This window comes from Hippopotamus amphibius, chromosome 14, assembly GCF_030028045.1.
Source record: "Hippopotamus amphibius kiboko isolate mHipAmp2 chromosome 14, mHipAmp2.hap2, whole genome shotgun sequence".
Classification (NCBI taxonomy): Eukaryota; Metazoa; Chordata; class Mammalia; order Artiodactyla; family Hippopotamidae; genus Hippopotamus; species Hippopotamus amphibius.
The window spans coordinates 20,316,072-20,328,167 of NC_080199.1; the positions used below are offsets into that span (position 1 = coordinate 20,316,072).

At 33.9% G+C, this 12,096-nt stretch overlaps 1 protein-coding gene across 1 annotated transcript in view; it reads right to left on the reverse strand.

Annotated features, from left to right (window-relative positions):
- The window catches only part of GPC5 (glypican 5), a 1,362,776-nt gene that overhangs the window by 659,812 nt on the left and 690,868 nt on the right, over window positions 1-12,096 (reverse strand). The window lies entirely within an intron of this gene.

Below are 12,096 nucleotides of genomic sequence, written 5' to 3' on the forward strand. Positions count from 1 at the left end.
TTTTGTAAATACTCTGTCTGGAATGAATTTTGTCCCCCTACCCAACTGACTATTTTGATCCTCTATGGCAACCCAAGTTAGATTGTAAGTTTTAAGATGTTATCCTTGGCAAAAAACCCATAGAATTTTTCATTCTCTCTTTTATGAGACCTCTGCACTTCATGCTAATCCATTTTTTATATTTTGTCAGTTTATTGTAATATATTTGTTTACAAATCTGTCTCCCCTTCCAGACTTAGTACCTTAAGTGTATAAAGGCAATATACACAAGGAAGGGAGGGAATACGGGGATATGTGTATAAAAACAGTTGATTGAACTTGGTGTACCCCCCAAAAAAAATAAATAAATAAAATAAAATAAAAAATAAAGGCAACATACATATATTTAAGGACATACCCCCAGCAGAAACAGTAAGGAGATTTCTTACTGACAAAATATTAGTTGTCAGATATACTGACAAAATATTGTGGATTATATATATAATGAGATATTTCAAATCTACCTAGTAATAAAGTGGGGGGGGGGGGAGGGGAGGCAATTCACAAAAGAGGAAACACAAAAGGACCAATAGCAAAAAGTAATGCTCTACTTTACAAGTAATCAGTGAAAGCACATGACCAAGAAAGCTGCCCTTGGCTTGCCCTAAATTTCCAACAGTTTTCTTGGTGACTATAAGCCCCTGACCTCCCTCTTCTTAAAGCATTTACTTCAGAAAACTTGCTACTGTAAATTCTTTCTCTACCCTTTGAGAAGTAAATCTCCCCTTCTCTTGTCAGTTTTCAACACAGGACTGTCTTTCTCCAGGATCTGGGAGATAGTCTTTGAAATGTAACTTTCAAAGAGCGATGGGGCCTCAATTTCTCAGTCTCTGTGAGAGTGTAGGAGCCTAACTCTGATAGGTGTCAATTCCCACACTGAAGGCCTAAGCACACTGACCAACGGCCCCCCTAATCACCTCCAGTATTCTTCCTCCAGCTCACCCCAGTGCTTAAACACAGCTTAAACGCTTTTTGTTTCAGCTAAGTCCAATCTGTTACCCATACTGCAATAGTCTTGACTGCTATTTCAATAGTCTGGAATAAAGACTTCCTTTCCTGTTTGATTCTGTCTGGTGCAATTTTTCTTTGACACACATAAATATATTTTTACATTTCATCCAAATGTTGGCAAAATTAAAAAGTCTGAATATGTAATCATGGCAAAAGTTAAAAAAAGGTTACCTTTAATTTTGATGTAAATATAAATTGATACAATAATTGTGAAGATTGATTTTACCACCGAAAGTAACTTATACTCAAATATATAAAGATGCTTGTGTGTAGCATTGTTTATAATCATGAAATTTAGAAACAATAGACAATATATTATGGCATATTCATGTCTCAATTAAAATGAACAAAGTCTATTTCATCAGCAGAAAGACTACTGGTGAGACATAAATTTGAAAAATATATGTGTGTGATACATGCATGTATGTCATCTCAAGGAACAGGATTAAAGAGAAACAAGAACATTACAGTTTTCTTAAAAATTTTAAATGATCTGGAAGGTTTGGGGAAGACAGCAATGTAGTTGTAGCATAACTTGGAAACTCCCAAATCCTTATATAAAAGAGAACAATTAGACACTAAAAGCAAAATCACGTAAATGCCACTTACAACCCATCTCATGAGTTATCCTCATGAACCGCAACCTACAAATGAATGAGAACAAACTACTAAGAGCCACAAAACCTAGATGCTATTAGCATGTGTGTAGGAGAAAGCAGTGGAAAGCAACACAGCAAATTACACACTTGAAAAACAAAAGGATGCAAAATAGCCAACAGGTATTCACTGGAAATCAGTCTGAAAATAGCAGAGAATGGGAGACGTTTTGCTCATGCTTAATCATGGGTGAGTGTAAGGACTTCATATAAAGCTACAGGGGCTGGAGCCTCTGAAACTTTTTGAACTCCCGAAACTAATCTGGCAAGTCTTCCTTACCATTCAGGGTCCACACAGAAGAGAAACTGCTAGAAGAAGAAATAAGAATTAGTGGGATAATGACAATGGAAAGAGGAAGAGATGGGTAAGTGTAGGGGAGGGAACAGAGCCAGAATATCTCAGAAAACAAGCCACCATATACATTTTTTTAACACTACATGAAAACAATAAGGTTAGAAACGCAATAAATTTAGGAAATCTATATAAACCAAGCCTCCTCCTAAAATTTTTGGAAATTTAAATTTACATAAAAATAAGCAAAAGAAAAGGATTGAGATCAAATCCTATGCAAAGTTAAAAAGTATTCTGCAATTATCTCTACAAACAGTGAAAGCACACCAGAAAACCAGACCCAAAACTTCACATACCATTTCAAAATGAGCTAAAAGATATCATGAAAAGTACAAGACATCAAATAAGTCAAAATTTTAAAAATTCAGAAATGGAGTTAGAGATTTCAAAAAAGAAAAAAGAAAAAAGGAAGGAAAAATCACTTAAAAGAAAATAAAATCTAGAAGCAGTGTAAGAGCAAAGAAATAACACTAGCAATACCTTACGAGAAATAGGAAGTGAAAAGGAGGTAGATTTAAAAAATCATAAACAAATTTAAACATAGATAAAAAAGTATTGGAGAATATACTGAAAATAAGCAAATACAATTCAACAAATGAATAATAGGTGTTTCTGAAGAAGAAAATTAAAACAAGGGAAGGGAACAATTACTTAAAACTGTAAGTCAGCAGAAGTATGCTAAAATAAAGATCCAGTATTACTTATTTTAAAAGTCTACCATGTTACTGAGAGTGTCCCCTCAAAACTACCCAGAAAGCTACATTCTAGTAAAATTACCTTATTTAAAAGAAAAAAAGAAAACAAATCACTGGGCACTGAAAGGGTTAGAAAAAAAAGAATATGTTGCTTGTAAAAAGAAGAAAATTAGAACATAGTCAGACCTTTTGCCAGTAATGCTGTCTGCCAGAAAAGACATCATTGCGTTCTGAAGAAATGCAAGGAAAGAACTCGTGAGCCAGCGTTTGTCCAGCCAGCAAAATCGACTTTGATGTGAAAGCGGCACAAACTCTTATCACCAAGTAAAAACTTGTAAGATATTGTCCTCATCAGTCCTTTTTTATTAATTTTTATTGGAGTATAGTTGTTTTACAATGTTGTGTGTTAGTTTCTACTGTACAGCAAGGTAAATCAGCTATACATATACATATATCCCCTTGTTTATGGATTTCCTTCCCATTTAGATCACCACAGAGCATTAAGTAGAGTTCCCTGTGCTATACAGTAGGTTCTCATTAGTTACATATTTTATGCATAGTATCTATAGTGTATATATATCAATCCCAATCTTCCAATTCATCCCACCACACTTCCCCTTGGTATCCATATATTTGTTCTTTTAGTCCTTCTTAAGAAATGTATTAGAGAAACTCTGGCATAAGAACTAGTAGTAAGCATTAAATATAGAGTTAGCAGATACAGTAGGTTACCTAAATATATCTATATTATATTGATATAGTTTCTTGCCAAGGAAATATAAGGATATATACACATATATCTGTATACACACACACACACACACACACACATATGTAGGGCTGTTAGATATACATTAATATCTATACCTATTACAACCATAAAATGGGAATAGAACATGGATAAAATGTGCAAAAATGTAACTAATTTTAGTAATCATTATTGGTAGGGGTATTTTTAGTATTATTATAATGTAGTAAATCTAACATGGACTAAAGAAATGAGTAATTATGAGATATTTATTTCTTTTATGACCTGTGTCCTTGAGGATCATGTCTTGTGCCCAGATTGTAGTCATGAAATACCATTTCTTAATAAAACAAATAAAAGTCACGTAAAAATGACTGACTTCTTGTCTGAGACAGATAATGTGCAAGCTCAGCTTGGAATACCTGGCCAAGACTTCAGGATCATGTCAAAAGGACTCAAGAGCCATATTGAAGAAGTGCCAATAGGCAAAACATGGGACAATCTGGACTTCAATAAGAATTACAAACGTTTCTGAAACATAGTTCACAATGATATTTTAAAGAATTAAAAGAGTTGGTCACCTTCTGAGAAAGACAAGCAGGGTACCAATTCATTATCTTGAAACTGGTTAAATAAAAAGAAAAATTCAAGAATCTATCCTGCCTTTCTTGAAGGTCACAACCAAAATAGGTAAGTGGATCTTTGAAGTAGAACTTGGTCCAAAGCATATTTGTCGAAGAAGATAAATAACCTGTAGAAGAGAAAAAGGCTATGGATAGAAAGAAATTTCAGATGCAGAAGTATATGAAGAATTTCATATACTTATGAAAAAAGTACAACTAAATGAATAGAAATTAATATAGAATAAAATATTGTCCCCTTCCATCCTTTGGACAGATATACAAAAGTATTAGGAGTGGAAAAAAAAAAGTTTTTGCAAAAATGGGGAGCAACATGAACTTTTAGTTTTTGCTGGTGAGAATATAAGTTGACACAATCACTTCATTAACCAGTAACAAAGTTTGACATTTCCCAGTAAAGCTTAAGTAAAATTTATGCATACTCTGCTTTGTGACACTGCCATGCTACTTCTAGGTGTACATGCAGAGGCTCTTACATGTGTGCATTAAGAGAGATGTTCAGGGTGGTTTAAGTTGGTTTATAGCAACATTATTCACAATAGTCAAAAACTGGAATCAACTACGATATCCATCAACAACAAAATAAATAAGTGGGTGTATATATTCATAACTAGAATGTTATACTTTGGTAAAAACGAATGAATAGATATCCACCCAACATAGCTGAATCTCAACAATTTAACACGGAAGCAAAAAGAACATACCGTGTTACAACAAAGACTATATGATTCCTTTTATAACACAGTGCAAAACCCAGAAAAAACCAGCAAGATATCGTTTATGATCATTGTAAACTCTCAGAGTGGGATGTGTTCAGAGTAGTATGGAAATATTCTATTCTTGAACTGGGAGGAGGAATAGATACAAATTTATTTCATTATTTTCCTTAAACTGTGTGTGTTCATGTGTGTGTCACCATATCTGTATCTCTACCTATCTCTACATGTATCTCTATCTCTACATTATTGTTACGATTTCATCTAATTTTATGGAAGATTCCTCTCTTTCTTGCTAGTTCATGGAAGCAATTAAGAAAACCTTTTTATGTATTTCATTGAACTATTTTTTTGTTTCAGTGGGTGGGGGTGGGGTGGGCACTCTTGTAATGCTGTCTCTGGATGAAGTCATTTAATCCTTACAAGGATGCTTCTTGAAGAGTGCTGTTATTATCCCCATCTTAAGGAAATTCAGGCATAGAACAATTACTTGTCCAAGGTAAGTGGTAAGTTACTTGTACAAGATGTACATTATTTGTACATGTTTCTTCTCTTAATCAGTTCACTGTATTGCTAGTACAAATAACTGCATACCCAAACAAAATGACCACACCAAAAAATTTGTGCTAGTTCCTTTTGGCCTACAAAATTAAATATAAACTCCTTGCTCTTGAACTCAAAACTGTAGTAAAATTTTTAATGCGTTTTTAGACTTCCAATATTCTTTCAAGCAATTTGAATAACTCTGTTCCTCCATAAGCCTGCTTCTTAACCCCTCTTCCCATCCCACCCTGTCTTTGTTCATGAAGTTTGCTCTTCACAGGGTACCTTCCCCTCCCTATTGTCAATTGCTGAAACCAAATAATGTGCCCTCCCTGTCAAATGCCACTTTCTCATAAACACTGTAGTCAAATATTATTTTTTTCCAAGTTGCCCTTTCCCTGTCTCCTCTAAAGAGTGCTTTCCGATTGTCCCATTTGGACACTCTCTCCTTTCCCTTAGTTCACATAAAATTTGATTTCTCTCTGTTGGAATGCAATGTGATACAAGGGAAAGTGCATGATATTTCTTTGGTGTTCATTAAAATCTAGACGAGCTTATGAAGATGAAAACTTTCTGCTGAAATATGAGAGACACTTTCAAGATGAAGCCTTGAAGCAAATGTAACCTGAAGCCTTCAGAACCTGAGAAAAGATAGAAGTGCCTTTCCTTTGGTGTCAGAAAGTGACTCACTTTGCTCTACACCTGAAACTAACACAACATTGTAAATCAACTATGATCCAATAAAAGTTTTAAAAAGAAAGTAAACTCAAGGCTACAACCAATCAAACTAAGACTGATATCAAAAAATCATATAGGATAAGCCACCATTACCAGCCTAATTGTTATAGTTCCTAATGTCCTGGTGCCTATGATGCTTTCTTGTAATGCTAATTTATAAATGTAGTTGTGTTTCATAAGAGTTCATGCTGCTTTAATAGAAACTCGTTTCAGAGATATTAATAAATAAGGGATGTAATAAACAAAGGCATACATTTTTGCTCCTCATAGCATGGTCCTTAGACCAGCAGCAATCATCTGGGAGGACGTAAGGAATGCCCCACGTAAGACCTCCTGTATCATATTCATATTCTTAACAAGAGTCCCACATGATTGTATAATAAGAGGATGTGAGAACCTCTGAGCCCAGATCACATGCTCTATTGTTTAATTATTTGTATTTAGATGAGCACTTAATTGGTCAAAAAGCTATATGAAAATACTCTTTCTACACAGTTAGAGGTATGGAAGTCCTAAAAGAGCTAAAAATATACCTGACTTGTTTCCGCATTTTATCAATTAATCCTGACTGAAGGGGAATATAGCAGTTTCAATAATCATTCTGTTTATTTGCAACAGAATGATATAAAAACTAGACCTGGATATGGTTATATATGAACATGGTTTTTTTCTGGTTCTTTTGACAGCTGCGTGACTTTGGGCAAGTCATGATCAAATGTATCTGAGGATATTCTCTTAAATTTTAATTTTTTACTTTCTCTGTTGATCACACAGTCATACTTAGCTGGCATTGTGCTAGTCAATAGAGACCATAATTTCTTTATTTTGTGTCTTCTGGTGTGGTATAGATTTAGTTATGAGATTTGCAGAATAGCTGGTTGATGCAGAATGCATGCTAGGAGGCTCCTTAAGCTTTAATTAGTAAGTCTCCCCTCCTCCTCACCTCAGAGATTTAACTTCAGCTCTGTGTCTAAGCCAAAGCAATGAAAATCATTCCTTAGGCATTCAAGGACAAACGCTTTTATTTCAATTCTATTATTTAAATCCATGAGTGTGATCTATACCTTTTCAAGAGAATGAGATGATTTTAGATGATTCATCAGGTATCCAGATTCTATTACACACTCTTATTAACAAAATAGCAATCAGCCAAGATGAGTCTCAATTATTTAGAAAGCAAAATGGAAATGTATAATCGGAATAATATTCATAATGATCACACATTAAAATATATTTATCTTAGATATATATTTCATTTGTCTATAGTATAATTCTCATCAGAAGTATAAAAACTGGTAGATGACAATTTCAAAGTGTTCACAACATTGAACACTGAACAGGATCACTAAGTATTTCCTTGTGAATTTCTCTATCATGACCCTTTAGTATTAGATAGCTGTGAAATGTAGATCAATGTGTATAGTCATTATTCAAGATTACTTTCAGTGTGTCACAAAGGCTTGAGTCTGAATACCTATAGAAATGATTTATTTTTAGCTTAACTGAATAAAGTAAACAAATGATAGCTATTTAGTTATTTTCAGTACAGTTTCTTATATTGGGGATAATTTATCAACACTTTGCAAAGTGAACTGGATACATTTTATTCTAACCAAATTGGATGAAATTTGAATTTTAGAAAAAATACACATAATTTTAATATGCACACGTGGAACTGTTGTTAATGTAAGTAAATCTTACATGCTTGCATTATCTGTTTTACATAATTTATATTGGAAAGAAAAAATCATCAATTAGATAATACAAAATATTACAAAATGATTTGTACAAAATGAATAATTCCATATTTTTAGTAGTTCTGAAAAATAAAGATTTCATTATCTAAAGAAAATGCAACTTGCAGTATTTTTTTTTTTTTGAGTTCTCCCTTAATCTCCATGTCTAGCTGAGATTTTGAAATAAAGGTGATTTATCGTGAAAATAATTTTGAGGAAGCCAGCAGTATCCACTCACTCTACCATCCTGCATTGCTAAATAAATCAGCACCCCTTATTCTTCAGTGGCTAACAAAGTATCATCTTCATTTTACTATGCACATGGAATATGCAATTCTCTTCCAAGGTCATGTCAACTACAATTGGCACTCACCATTGGCACTTGCCATCTACTTCTACAAGGATTAAATCATGTGCTGCTGCAGCTGCTGATTTACACAGCCCCTGAAAGGAGTTCAGGGTGGACAGCTGAAATGAGGCACTCTGTGCTCTGTGAAAAACTGCCAGAACAGGTCTTTAGATAGTCAGATATTTTCAGGAGCCAACTTTATGAGCCCAGTTCTTGTATCTCCTCATGTGTAGAAAAACACTAAAATCCTTCATGGTGACGACTGCTGCTTGTGACTAGCAGAAACCTCCTATAAACAATATGTGCTTGATTTCATGTTTTTCCCTTTCACCAAAATCACATATATACTGATCATCTCCCCTGCCTCTTTGGAACAGTTTCTTAGAGCTATCTGGGATGCTGTCTCCTGGGCTGCAGTCCTCATCTTGCCCCCATTAAAACTAAACTGGCAACCCTCACATTGGGCATTTTTTTAAGTTGACAGTTACTGTTAGTATCAGGCTGTAGATGCACTTGCTGAGGCTGCTCTAGGGTTAGTTACTAAGTGACAAATCCAAAGCACAATATAAACAATGGTTCTACTTATGTTAGGCTATCAAAGATCAACCAAAAGTTCTAACTCTAGTTACTTAATATTCCAATGTATTATCCTATTATTTCCAAATAAATCTCATTTACGTTGAATACTTTTTATTCTCATAAGCTTACCTCCTGGTATAACACGCAGGGGAATGATTTATAGCTGGATAGGGCTATCAAGGACAGGATACCATCTTATTATTGTTATTATGATACAATAAACGGTTTGCGGAACAGAAAGTAGTTGAGAATAGAGATGATAAAAGTTTGAGACTGGGTCCCAGCTCTCTCAAATATTTAGAATTTGGGATGATGATGAGAACCTGTAAAAGAGAAGAGGAAGAGCAGCCTGGGAGATAAGAAGAAAGGAATGGTAAACAGCCCTCCTCAGGAAAGACTTTCAATGGCTGAATGGTATTCAGGAGGGCATAGGGCTCAGAATGCTACATTGAGACGCATATTATGACTGTTCCCCAGAGGTATGTTGACAGCACTATGGGGAAAAGTCATTTGAGCACATACTTAACAAACTTTTTTGTCATTTACAGGCTTCTCAGTTAAATAAAATTATTTTTAAAACTGCTAAAGATGCTACGTAATATTGTATGAGCAGTGATGAATGTGACAATAGACAGAGATTATCTCAATTTGAAGACTTAAAGTCACCATATTTTTGAATGTGTGCTATCTGAATAAACTTGTGATTAAATTCACTTTGAGATTATTACTGTGAACCATCTTATCAAAATGAATTTGATCATGGGTTATATATTCTTTGTTTTTGTTGAAAGCAGAGTTGCTGAGATTTAAATTACAACACCACAGAACAATTGCAAACAATGCTACTGCAGATTTTCAAAACTACATATGGATAGTTTTGCTACGGCCTCTCTTTAGTAACACTTTGGTTTGGTTTTTAACAGTCGAAAATACCAGAATTTGGGGATATTAGAAAAGTCAAATAGTTGAAATAGTATTGATGGTAGTGAGAGTAGTTTTGCTCTGCATGGCTACAAGAACAGAACTTGTTTTACCCACTGGTGTTTAAAACCTATCATCCCTTTGCTACTTTGAAAGGATGGCAAGTGTCCAGGATGAGGGGAAATGAAAGTTCAAAGCCATTCCATCCCTGCTATTCCAAGGTACTAGTGAAATAACCATACCTACATACATGAGCCAAATTCAACACCATAAAAATATAGAAAAAAAAATTCTGTAATATGATTTTTAAACCACTCTACTAAAATAAGAAAGTATTTTCAGTTTTCTAAGAGAGAACACTACATAGTATAGATGTTTTTTATTAGAAACATATCAGATCACATTTAATAATAGCATATAGGTATGATATAAATAGAGTTAGTTTTAAAAGCTAAATATCTGTAAATCACTTGATACCATTGTTGATGAAAACAAAATGATACCTAAGAGGTATATAAATATTTTGGTGGTAAAACTGTGCACACCGAAATACATAAACCTGTCTTGCCTGAAATAAATATTAACCAAAACAGAAACAGAAAATCAGTTCCAGTGATGGTTACTAAGATATTTATCAACTTTGAACATTTGCATAAATGGAGCAAAATCATTAAATTTACAAGACGCAATATTAGTATCATTCCTTGTAACAATATATAGCTACAAATAAATACATACATGTATAACTATTTTTAATAAGACATCTTGAAGTGACAAATGAACTGTGTTCTACTTATACTGTATCTAATAAAGAATAAACATCAGTATAAGGAAGAAATAATGGTGCCTTTCAAATTCTTTACACAAATGACACCTTGGTAAACTTTCTAGAGCACGGTATTTTTAAGTCATTATGACCATCTAAAACGATGTCATAACATGCTTTAGCAATATATCAAACCAGCCAAACACAGGTAAACTATTATAGTGCTTTATAAAAATAGAAATGTGACCTACACTTTGCTACTTGCCGTGTCCCTCTTTATTTCAGCAGGCTATCCACAGTGGGTTCTTAACCACTTATTAAAAATTGAAAGGCAACAGCTATAAACCCTTAGAAACACGATAGGTAACCCACTTACAGCAGATGTGGATATTTTTAATGTTTGCCTGGAGTTGTTGAAAACCATCTATATCTTAAATCTCCCCAATTCTGATGGATAGTGGCTTGTATCATACCTGTCCATTTCAGTAGTAATTGAAAACAGGGTTTTAAAGTAAAAACTTCATTCTTGCCACCTTGACAAGTATGGTTTTGTGAGAAAACTATTAGTAGTTGAATATCCTCCACTGCCTCTACTTCTCCTGTGAAATAAGCCAAGAGGAGCTATCTATTAATACATAGCAAGTTCTTGAGCTTATAAATAACTTCAGGAGTGAAAAATCCCTATAAAAATGCTAATTCTACACACACACACACACACACACACAAATACACACACAATTTAAAGAAAAAATTTTAACCTAAGCTATTTTCATAATAAGTTTTTTGGCTTAAAACCCTGCTAATATTCAAATGGCAAGGAAATTACGGTACCTATAAATACTCAAGATCAAATGAAAATGAAAGATTATTTAATATTATCCTAGTAGATATGTATCATAATTCCAAAATAAAATGGAGGACATTTTAACTTTTAGTAAAAATATCTTTTTCCTAATGAAAACACTTTTCCATTTTTCTTTGTCTTCCTTTTTTTGGCCTAAACAACAAAAGATATAAAAACAAGAGAAATCAATCTGATAAATGATATTTGTACCTATAACAAGAACACATATTCTTACTGCTCCTACATGAGTAGAAGACATGTAATTTTCACTAGGAAATTGTGTTAATACATCAGAGAATTTTGTGGTCCTTTGTTCAATTGCTACTCCAGTGTGCTAAATCCCATCTATCCACTTGCTATGTTAAATTTATTACTCTTTCTAATAGGAAAACATATTTCTTTACATTGTCTTGATTTTGTACCTCTTTTGGCTTCCATTCCTTTAACAAATATATTTGCCTTACAAAACAAGATCCCAGAAGGAATGGGGTATTGATGCTTGAAGCATTGGTAGCGTTCTGAATTTACCATAAGAGAACTGAAAAGTAAATGAATTCTTCTCCCACCAAAGTCATGAAAGGACATTTCTAATAGGTCCAAAGCAGCCCTTTGTGATTTAGAGGGAGACTATCAGGCCAGCCTCCAGACAGGGCTGCAGGGCCAGAAGATTACTTTATAAAGGAATCCCCTTTGGAATGACCCGAGTTAAATGAATAGTGGAAAGTTAGCTGCTCTGGGGACATTAACTTTCACACTTCTTCT